The following is a 12,131-nucleotide window of genomic DNA, read 5'->3' on the forward strand; positions in this document are numbered from 1 at the left end:
GTGGTGTTGGGAGGATTCAGCAAGTCATGAAACGTTGGCAAACAGAATTGTTTCCCAAAGGGATTGGCGGACATTTCAAACCTCACTAGATAAAGATTAAAGAAACCCACCCAGCAAGGAGCAGGTCTGTAGTTGCCCCTAAGGGAAGGAAGGGCTTGATTCAAGCACCACTGATCACAGACACATAAAATTAAGATTGCATTTGCAAGCATCTCCTTCCCAAATTTCTCATCACCCACTTCTCCTGCGCCTAACATCAGTTTTGGAGGACACCTCACAGGGGGAGTAGTAAGAGAGAAACCAGACTCTGATGTGAACTTGTGATCTCTGACATTCAGATTTCTACTGTTCTCAGGTTTACTCAGTTTCTGTGGTCTTGTTTTCCCAGCTGATGCACATTACACTACTAGGCCAACTGCATGCCACACAGACTCTGGTAACAAATACCTCTTTGATTCCTCACTGACATAACGCACACTTTTGAGTGCATGATGCAGTAATCATACTTTTTTCTGCCTGTCATCATCAGATGTTCTGATGTAGGGGGATGTAGAATGAAGCTAGTGGCATCAATTGCTAGAAGGAGCCTGCCATCTGCTGATCTGATCGGCACTCCAGTCTGACTTTCACCTGATCTGATATTAGTAGGATGGAGCACTATACAAAGCAGGTAAAATATATCTGAACAGAAGCAGCATTAACAGACTTGTTGTGGTGAAGGAATTTATTTAAGTGCAAAGAGGAAGTCTCAGGTCTAAGTCTGAACTGGACAAACAGAAACAGAGGCAACTAAACTAAACAAGTAGATAGGAAGGAAATAAACAGAAGATACAAAGAAGAGAGGGAAGAGCCTGAAATTTCTTTTCTGCTTTGCTGCACTCATTCAGACAGTGCGGCTAAGGTATCAGCTGTCCTTCCCCACATTCATCCTTCTAAGTGGCAGCAGCCCTAAGTGGTAAACGTCTTCTCTACAGGCCTCTACCTTCTTCCAGGGCCACCCACACACCCAGGCGTAGAAAAAGCCCTGGAGAAAGAAAAGCTCCCAACAAAATTCATCAGGCTGCCCCCTCTTTTTCCTTTTCTGCTTACTGCCGTCAAGATATACATAAAAAACTGTCATTTGGCAGGACGTAGTGAAAAGTCACCATTTCCGTTAGACTGTCTGCATTATTTTTCCCACCCCCAGCTAATACTTCCTATTTCATCAATAGGTCACATCCTACCACTCATTCCAAGTTGAGAGTGCTTGTTGGTCTGAAATGCTCTGTTAGCTCTTCACACATAGAAAACATCACCGTAAGACAAATAGGCTTTAAAAGTCAAAGGGAAATGGGATATGATGTAGAGCTTGTCACAGTAAGGTGAAGTTTCCCCAAAACAGAGGAAGAAAAACTAAGAAAGAAAAAGGTAGTCCACAGATTAGGGAAGTATATCTTCACTCACTGAACCAACACACTGGGGAACTGAAATTAGAAGTAGAGGAAATGCTGAAAGACTTGGATTTTTTTTTTTCTTTTAAGACCAGGGGGAGGAAAAAAGCAGAATGAGAAAGAACATGCAGTGTTAGCAGGGTTAGTATCCACAGGTTCCCTGGTGAAGAGGTGTCACAGAGGAAGAAGATAAGATAAAATAAAATCTTTAGTTGTTGGTTTTCTTTTTAAATTCCTGGGTTACAGTCATTTCAAAACAATGTTACACAAAAGGTGGCTGAAACTCCCCTACTTGCCCTCAGTCCTTTACTTACCTTAATACCAGCAGTGTTATAAAACGAAGCATAAACTCCCACCTGATGACAGTGCACATCATCCAGTGCTTGCAGCTTTGTTGTGCTAGGCGCCTTGTAAATATATCTAACGCAGCCCTTGACCTACGAAGTCTAAGAAAACAAATACAAAGGACAGAGAGAAGCTTCAATTTAATGTAGTTATCTTTCATGGTTTATAGACTCCCAGATACAAATAAAGAAATCGGCTGTTCGGGTATGCTTTGGTGATTATATACCTGGTTATTTTTACCTGTCTGTCAGCTGAGCATAGCTGATTTCTTGAAAGTATGATATTCTTGGAGGATTTACAGTCCAAGGGGAAACAGAAAACAAGAGAATGGCAGTGACGTGCTTAGGACAGCGCCCCGGCTGACATGCAACAGAGCAAGATGATGACAAATCCCAGAAAATTATCTGAAAAAAACAGATGGTCAGTGGTGGTAGATTTCACCCCCATGGACAGACTGTACCATATATCTAGAAGAAATGCATCACACATCATAACCAAGGGGAAAAAAAAAAAAAAAAAGGAAAAAAATCATGCATATAGCTTTGATAGTGCCCAAGGCTGTGGCCGACCACAGAAATTAAAGAGTTTCTGAGCTACCACGATATTGCAAAATGGAGGCATTTTCTTTGATATATAAATTTGGCTTTCAGTATATAAAGTCATTTTTCCATCATATGAGAAAGAACTAGAAAGTGTACATCTTGATTGAGCTTTTCTTTGATGTTATGGAAAGCTTCAAGATACAAATGCAGAAGAAAACATTGTAGGAAAGAACTACCTGTCCAGAACCAGCTCTTGAAGCCTTTAGTAAGACCTTGAGAGTATTAGGGGTGGTACAGCTGTTAGTGAAAAACAACTTGTGAATTGGTTAACCCCATCAGCAAATTGCACCAAGGTAGATATCAGTTTACATTTGTTTACCACATCCAAACAGGTGATGGGAGGAAAGGGAGGAGCCGCACCGGTTAGTGGATGTAATGCGTGCAGCATGGAGTTGGGCTGGGTTATCATTATCAACAGCAGCAAAATAAAGGCATTCTGTGTGCACCAGGGCTTGTTCACGAGCACAGACAGCTGGGCTTTGCCCTCTTGTTTGCCTTGCAGTCAAGAGCAAAGATCATTACAGTTCTAAACACTATCCAGATTTTAACAGCGAAACAAGAAATAGAGAATGTTGGGTGAGGTTAGCAGGACTGGTGCACTGGGTAGAAAGGTGCAAGTAGGGATCACGGGGCTGGTTTAACGTGTTTAGAGGCTTCATACCATATAACTTATAACTCGGTTATAAGCATATTGACGATACAGGTGAATCCCATGGATCAAGGACATCTAAGGAGATTACAGTTAGCTCTGCAGTAGTTTTTAATGAGAAAAACCTGCATGTGGGCGAGGAAAGAAGGACATTCAGCCAGTTTACTTCATGCAGATGTTTCAGTTAACTTATATCTGTGGGTAAAATGCCTCCTTAAATGGTTGCGGGGGGTGGTAACTGAGTACCAGCCGTTAGTGAACTACAGTATTTCCTATTGCCCCGTACTCTGAGGACAACGACAACGGGCATTCAGGAAAAAGCCCATTTAATATATGACGAGCTGTAGCTGGGTTCTGGGGATAATTCTTCCTGTGACTGCACACAGGGAACTCAGTTTGCTTTCATGTCTTTTAGAAAGAAAAAGAAGGGAAGATGGAGCTGCTCAGAGCAATCAAAAGAAGGAATTTAGGGATTCAAGTTCCAGGAATTGTTCCTTGCCTGGGAACAGGGGATGATTTCAGGAAAGACTGCTATGCTGTTTTCATACTGATTTCGATTATGAAAGCGTGTGGGTTCACACTTGCTATGCAGCAGTTGCCATTTCCTAGGATAAGCCAATTAGTCCGAAAGAGTGAATAAAGAGATATTATCACCTTTAATATCTGGTGCTGTTACTGCCACCGCTTTTCCAAAATACCCTCCCGTGGGCATTAAAGTGATGTTTTCATTTATCCACCAGTAAAAACGCAGCCTCAACCCATCTGCCTGTCTCTCTGTGCATATCTGGGTAATTTAATAAATGCTTCTGGGTGTTGATTTACGTCATTGTATCGCTATATAAGCATGCCTCTGTGAGTATGCTGTTGGTTGTCTGTGAGCGTTCATTGTTCGCGTTTTGTGTGTATGTCTGTGTGTCTGAATGTGGTTTTGTTTAAAATTTTTCCCTAGAAAAACCAAGGAGTCAGACATTTCATGAGGTTGTTGGTTAAAACCAAGGAAAGGACGGAGGAGACAGTAAGGGATAATTTACAGAGAAAAAGGGGTAGATTTGGCTACAGTTAATCATCTGCCTCAGCGTTCACCAAAGATGGGGGAGTTCATTCCAGTCACTAAAACGTCTCAGGGGAGGATCGGATATATCATGCTGGAAGGGAGATAGAAACAGTAAATTATCTAAAGGCTCAAAAAGCCATGGAGCCAGATGTCATCCGATCCCAAAGCAAGGATAAAAACAGGGAGTGAGAACCTTCCCAAGGTATGCCCAGGACTCCCCTGGAAACCGTAAGCAGAGAAACTGTAGCTAGGGACAGGGAAAATTATTTCTAACCCTTACCAAGTGAGGTAGACCTCTGGGATACTGGATTAATTTTGAACCCATAACCTGGTTCCAGCTGAAATCCTGGCTCACAGGGAAAGGTATTATTCTGAGTCAGAATGCAGAACAAAAGAACATTAAAATCGAAATAAGCGCAAAGTTTCCCAACATGCCAGCATCCCTTGAAAAATAAACCTTAATAATGGCCCAGGAACACTGTTGTAACATAAGTCTCCTCAAACCAACAGCAAAAGGGTTCGGACGGATTTTCCAGCTCCGGTGCCCAGATCACTTTGCACACACAGCTTCTTTTCCTGCACTTGAACAATCGTGGGCCTGACTCACCACCCCTTCGCTGCACTATTTGGCCAGTTCAGCTGCAGCGTAAACAACTGAACCCAGTGGCACCTCACCAGGGTAAACACGGGCAAGCAGCAGCGGCCCTGTATACAAGACAGTGACATTCTCTGTTTCTAACAGGAGAAAGGTAGTTCCTAGTTTGGAAGCTGGTACACATCTGAAGCCCTCAGATACAGTCGCTGGACATGTCTTGATATACCAGAATCAGAAGTTACTGGCATTGGTGGCCAGGTATTCAAAGGACAGCAAATCTGCTCGCACCAAGCTTGTGTTGGCCTTTGTTAGCCAGACACCATGAATATAAAAATGTTTGTACAGGGAAGTGCTGGGTATGTTACCTACGTCCTCCATGACATGTTGGCTGTGATCCAGTGTAGTTCCTGAGAAATACCTGGGACATTTTCTACATATCCTCTGTTTGCAGAGGGACTCCTTGCAGCACAACTCTTCCCAGTAGTGCTATTAGACACAAATAACATCAGCTCTGACTGTTGCATGCATTTCCTAGAAGAGGTAAAACAAACTGAGGAAATTAGGACTTACATCCCCAAGTACAATCCTTCAAATGAAAACTACCTAATGAAAATATTTTCTGCAACAAAATATCTTCCTTCTTACAGAGAAAAGCATGACTCATTTTGAGAGAGTTGGACACTCACAAACTAGCTTCCCTGTAGAAATTCCCACTAAATTCATAAGCCTTTGACGATCCTGCTCACGCTTGTTCTTTTCAGGAAGTTTTCCTCATGTTCTCCGATATGTTCCCCTAATTAACATCCTCCATAAAGTCATTTCTTTCCACAGCACTCTATCAGCAGCCCCTACATTTGCCTGCAGCCTGCTGCCTGTCCGGGGCGCAGGTGGCGACCCCTCCGCAGGCACCGCCGGAGGGGCCAGAAGCACCAGCAGCCCCAGCCGTGGGCCCAACTGCCCACAAAACCCACCCGGCCGTTCCCCCCCGTGCGTTGCTTCGTGCCTTACGAGGGGACGTGTCAGCCAGGGCTATTGTTTTGAACAGGAAGCAAGTTTGGCCGCCTCTGTAATTTAGATTGTGGGCAATAAGCAGGGGTGTGGTGTGCAAAGCAAACAAGGCAGGATTAACAGTTCTTTTCACTTCTGGACAAGGAATCTGTACGGCAGCGGCCCGCAGGATCCCGTCCCATATTGGCTACGGCTTCTCCTTGTGACCACAGCCAGGAGTGAAAAACCAGAGTGTCCTCCAGGTTTTCAACTGGGGAGCAAAGATAAAAGTCCAGGCCCCGCGCTCTGACAGAACTTTATGAGCTACACATCTTGAAATGAGATTATGAGAGAAAATTAAGAACAGTCTTCTCCTTTCAATAGGTCTTTAAAAACAATAACCAGGCTTTACTGTAAATTCATTTATTTACCCTCAGCGTGCCAATTCCCAAGCTGATATCTCTGTGTACCAGGGATATATATAGATGTGAACGTGGCAAGACGACAGAAAGATTTTATTTATTTTGCGTAAGGATAGCAATGTGGGGAATTCTTTTTTTTCCGGGAAGAACTCACATTGGAGAGCTTGTTAAAGGAATACTATGAGGTAAATAAAATCCAAATTATATTTAGCTCATAGGAGGTGACAAATACTAGTCAGGTTGACTATTGCCTTGCTGGAAGTTAGTCAGAAACCACTGTCAAGTAGAGCACAAAAACAGAGAAAACAGAAGAGAGAGCATGTATTCAAGATGGGTCTTGCATTTGCTAAAATGAGCAACATTTTGCTGTTTATTGACAGCATTGTTTTTTTACAATTAGTTACGAATGGAAGGAAAGGTACCTAAAGTCAAATCCTGGCCCGCATTCTGCTGAAATCAACTAAACTGTCTGGTTCAGATCTCCAGAACTGTCCAAAAAACCCTCACACTACGCACAGGACTGTTAGTAGCAAACACAAAACCTGTGTCCCTCGTCCTGCCGGATGAGCACTGCCGTGGCACCGCATGCATCCTTCCGTACCTTACCAGGGCCAAGCCTGGACATCATTCCCCACTGCAGCACCTATGGATAGGGCACGGTGGATGAAGCATGGCAAACAGAGGAAGCCTGGAGGTAAGTTTTCTTGCAAAAACCCAAGCCTGTGACAAAATTGTCCTAGACGTCAGTGTGGCAGCGTGTATTGGCCAGAAGTAGCCTCAAAGCACGGACGAGGCAGCCAGAAGCACTCGGATCTCTGGATCCAGACATTCGTTTAATCCATAAGACTTCACATGCAGGGCTGAGCTTTGTGGGGACGCCCTAGATCCATCCAGTGATCAAACGCACTTTAATTCGCTCATAAGGCAGAGGTGCCTCCTCTCACCAAGCGCTCCCTACCCTCTTCACAGCTCCCTTCTGGGTCATCCCTCCCCACAGGGCGAGTGGGTGCCGCAGGAGGATTATCATTCTTTCCTGGCACAGCAGCTAATCCACCCAGCCTGACTGCAGAGTGATAGCTGGCTGTTTGGGAAGGAGCAACCGTGTGACGGGAGATTTTTTAACCTATTCTTGCCTTGTTCCATATAAGGAAGCCACAAAATCTCTTTCGCTGAGGCAGCTGATAAAATTGCCTCCTTTGTTCAGCAGTAGAGCAGAAAGGACATCCAACCAGAGCAACTGGAATGTAACTTCAAGAGTTATTAAAATTTGCAAGCACTTGCAGTCATTTATGTGCACTCTATCAAACGAACATATAATTATCAAATGATTCCCCCACCTCTTCTTGGTTGTTGGGGTTATTAAGTGAAAGCAAAGGATTATACTGCTCACCTGAGATAAAAGAGCCTGCAGAAAACAGCCTGCATTACATTAGACTTTGCTATGCTAACAGTTGCTGTCTGCAGAGTTCCTTCTCTAAGCTCTTGAGCACTGTAAAGCGCTTGAGGGGACGCCGCCCTTGCCTAGAGATAGATTTTGGGTGAGATTTTGGAAGAAAGGTTTGCATACAAGTAGTGTGTGATCACTGCTGGAATGCCGGTTTCCTGCTAGACACACACAGAGATTTCTCGTGACCCTGTGTTCTTTTACAAAAGAAAAGTGACCTGCAAAACCCCAGGTTTTCGTATCTCAAAGCGGTGGAGCAATACAACCTACATAACAATAATGAGTCACTGGGAGACAGGAGGATCAAGCTCCAGGGATCTCCTCCTCAGCACAGACCTGCTAATACGCTGGAATAATTTGCATACCACAGCTTGCTTTGCAGAATCCACAGATAAAAATCAGGCTTGGCATGTCGAGGATAACTGAGCAATATTTAGCAGCAGAACAATGAACCAGCTGGGAAAGCAAGTACTTATCCAAATTCTAGTGGGCAAGTCACTTTGGGCAGGATGGTTACTTAGGGATTGCCTGCACTGGGAGGTTGGTACAGAGTACACTAAGGTTTCAATACATGGTATGTAAATCCACTCCAGACAAAGGTGGTGTAAACAGTCCGGTTGTTCTCAGAGTCCTGGATGAGGATTGCCTGTGGCTCTTCTAGCTGTATGGGAGGGGAGGTCCCTGACAGCTGGGGAGCTGGCACAGCTGCTTCCTAACTCTGCCCATGGCCTGACACCTGGCTTGAGCAGCCATGGTAGATGTTGACTGTCCCCTCACCCCTTGCAGAAGTTACTGCCTCGGTAACAGGAACTGGAAAAGCAAACCTTCCTCAGCTCTTCAAGCCCTCCAGCCTTTCTTTGATGGCGCGATTACATGAAGTGACATGAAAGCTACACCAAGTTTGGGATGAAAAAGCAAGACAAAAGCAGCTTGCACAGAGCTCTCAGTGTAAGCCACCAGGCTGGGAACTGGCACAAAAAAAGTGTGGATTTGGGTCCTGTTATTTAGGGCTCAGGCTATAAATCACAACCAACTGCTCTCTATTCCCAAAAGTCACGGGTCTGGGTGACACCGCAGTCTCCTTCTCCAGCATGGCAACACAAAGAGTGACGAGTTTAGGGGAAGCAAAAAGAGGGGCAGGCCCAGGGGATGCTCACTGATGGGGATTTGTAGGTACAACTCTGCTGAGCCCTTTTAGGGGAGGAGGAAAAAAAAAAAAAAGAAAGGAAGAAAAGACTAAAATAGGGCCCAGGAGGAACAACAGAAAGGGAGCAGACCCCAGCCAGATGCACAGAAAACTAAAGGCTCTGATGAGACTTCCCTGTCCCTGCACCCATCAGACATACGACCTGGCGTGCTAATACTGAAAGAGCATCAGAGGAAGTGGGATTTGGCACCATGTGCAAGCAGCGGGGAGCCGGATGCGCTCAGTCCATAGTACATGACCAAGGCCATGTGTGTTTACAATACCGCAGCATCCCCAGGGGGCTCTGGCCCTGGCCGTGCAGCTCTGGTGTGCAGGCTGGGGCTTGGCCAGCACCACCTGCCCATGCCAGAGAGAAAGGATGTGTGGGGCTACCCTGCACTGCCCACCCAGGCAGCTCTCCATCTCGTTTTGGGAGCGAGGCCATCTCCGCCTGTGACAGCGGCCACATACAGAGCTCTTCCCACTGAGTGGCTGCTGTGGGTTTCCCTGTGGCCTGGGTGAGGGCAGCTTCTTTCTGGACAGAGCCACGATGATGCTGATGTGGCAGAACAACCCTGCTGCCACGTGGGAGGACTGGATGCTGCAGCAGGAGGGATTTCAGGTGTAACCTTGAGCCCAGGAAGTTTTGGGAGCCACCAGCGCCCCTAAATACTCTACCCCTTGAGCATGCCTGCCTCAGGAGGACCCCTGGCAGGACATGGCACTCAGCCCCAGGACATCTCTCAACAAAAATGGCATTCAGGCATCACTTATCTCTCATGGTGAGAGTAAGTTTACATACAATTTGCATAATACTTTGGGTGAGAAGTCTCAGAAGAGGTTACGGTGCCACTTGTCACCAACTAGCCTTGTGAAAGCAAACTGAAACATGTGAATCTACTGAAGAGGCTTGTTTAAATTTCTAAGGGAAGGGACTTGGCCTTCCTCGAGCCATCAGAAGGGCAGGGGTATTCGCCTGAGGCTCATCTCCCTGGAGAATATCGTGCAATGTTTCTGCTGAGCAGTAAAAGAGCAGAAGAGAGTAGAAGATGACCAGAAAAGCAAAGGGAGTGAGAAGGGAGGGCTAAAGGTGCTGGAGCAGTTTAATCTTGTTCATACTTCCTTCTTCTAGCAGCATTGCTGTGCACTGAAGCATTAAAGGAGAGATCTCTGCATCTTGCTGGGCCCTATGGCAAAAGGAGATATCCATCTGCCCCTACAGCTACGGGAGAGTTTCAGAGCAGGAGTAGTGCAAAAAATCATGCTTATCTCACTAAAGAAGTCATCTGACAGCAGGTTTTTCCATATGCCAGAAGCTCTAAACAAGGTCCTTCCAATGGGGATGGTACCTGTGTGGGTAGCCTTTCCTCCCTTCCCCTAGTCAATGCCCTGTCGTGGTGGCTCCACTCCCTGAATAACATCTGGAACTAGGTGCTTGAACAGCCCCTGTGAGGGAGGGGTGAGAGTCTCAGTCATCCGGGATTAGCACTGCAGACCAGTCGGTTCTGTTTTCTCCTGTCTAAAAGCAGGGAACAAGACAGAAGCATCTCCTGCAAGGTGTGAGATGACTTTGAAGTCAAGAGATCAAGGATGATCTTGAACGACTTTCTGGCACCTTTGAGGACCTGCCCCTCCCTAGCCTGCCCATCACACAGACGGTGCGGAGGAGGGCAAGGACCAGAACTGAAGCCACCAGGGACCAGTTGTCCCTCCTGGTTGCTAGACCATTTCTCCTCATCTCTGCTGAGTTTCTCATAATAGTTCACCAGCATTATTGCTCCTGCCTGCAGTTCACTCGCTGATAACAGGCGAGTAGGCTGCTTGCAGTTGACCAAAGCAAGAACAATAATTAACTGAGGAAAGCAGGTAAAATTTTAGATGCCTTTCTGACTCTAAAGGATTTATTGTCCAAACAGAACTACTACCTTTGTGACATTTCTTTTTTGGCATGGAGAACATTTTAACTACCATAATTTCAAGTTTCTAGAAGCTTTTTGTTTAGAGGGGAAAAAATGGTTAAGGTTAGAGGCCCACAGTATAAATAGAAACAGATCATATTTATGAGATTAGGATTTAATATTTTTAGGTAATATTTGTGAATTTGGTGACATTCATGATTTACTAGGACTGCAGTGCAGAAACACTAAATCTGCTCTGTGCTTTGGACAAATCACTGAATCATTCTGATTCACGGCATCCAGCGCTAACAACAAGAGCCTCTTACACTAAACTTATCACACATGCGAACTTTGTTTTGCCAGTCAGTCAGGACTGTGCCGGGAAAGTGCAAATACCAAAAGACTATAGGCAATGGTAGCGGGTGTAGCAATAAAGACGATCTTGATAATTATGTACCTTCAAGAGAGAGGAGAAACTTGTTTTGACTTGCTAGCGGAATAAACCTGTCATAGCTGTGATAGGAGTCACCCAGGCTGGCAAGAACTAGTTTTTTTTTCAGGTGTCTTTAATAAACTGGTACAGTGGGGAAGTGGTGGAAGAATCTGTGAGAAGCTCTGCACTCCCTTGGTCCTCCACATTTTGAGATTTCCTGATCTGTTCTGCTTTCAACCATTCTAGGTTCAAGCAACACCTCCCTGTCTGGCAGTCTGCTACGTTCACAGAGGCCTCGCAAAGTCAGACCAAAGATTTTGCAAATACAAAACCTAAGCAGAGCTCTAAATATTTGTTGTATTGGGGTCTTACTTTGCAATCTCAGCGCTGCCTATAACTCCGGGTCAACCCCAAGAGCAACGCTGACATTGCACGTTGGAAACAGGGTGTTGGAAACTGAATCAGTCCAAGAAATTTTCTGGAAGATTCCTTCCTCCCAGATATCTAAAAACAGCACAGGGGTATAGATGCCTGTGGCTGCGATGATGACTGTTTCCTCTACTAAACTACGTTACTCTAGTGTTCTCTGACTCAAATAACTGTCTTTTTGAAATGGTTAAATGCAATCATAGAGAGGACATTTCTCTACTTATTTAACCACAAATCCAAAGTGCATCCACAGAACTGAACGTCCCAGAGAAATCCTGTAGGAAGATGTTCTCTCACCACGCTGCCAACAATGGTGAAAGGGTGGAAAGAGAGAAGGCGTCTAGTTCAAATTCACATCTACAGATATGAAAAAATTTCAGTAATATTATACCTTCCTTTTCAAACTCAAGGATAAAGTAGGCAACAGCCATGCTACCCCTAAATTATTCTCGGCATCTATTTAGGCAAGAAAAAGCTCATCTTTAGGACCTTCATAACAATGCGTTTGTACAGTGAAGAGCAAATCCAAGGAGCATCTGTCATCTCAGAGCAGGGCCTGAAGGGGGTGCCGTTTTAATTACATCAACTCCAAGGAACAGGTTAAGTTACGGGAAAAAAGGAGCCCAGAAAGCTGGAGTGGGCAGTTAATAGCAGGTA

This window comes from Phalacrocorax aristotelis, chromosome 8 (assembly GCF_949628215.1).
Source record: "Phalacrocorax aristotelis chromosome 8, bGulAri2.1, whole genome shotgun sequence".
Lineage (NCBI taxonomy): Eukaryota > Metazoa > Chordata > Aves > Suliformes > Phalacrocoracidae > Phalacrocorax > Phalacrocorax aristotelis.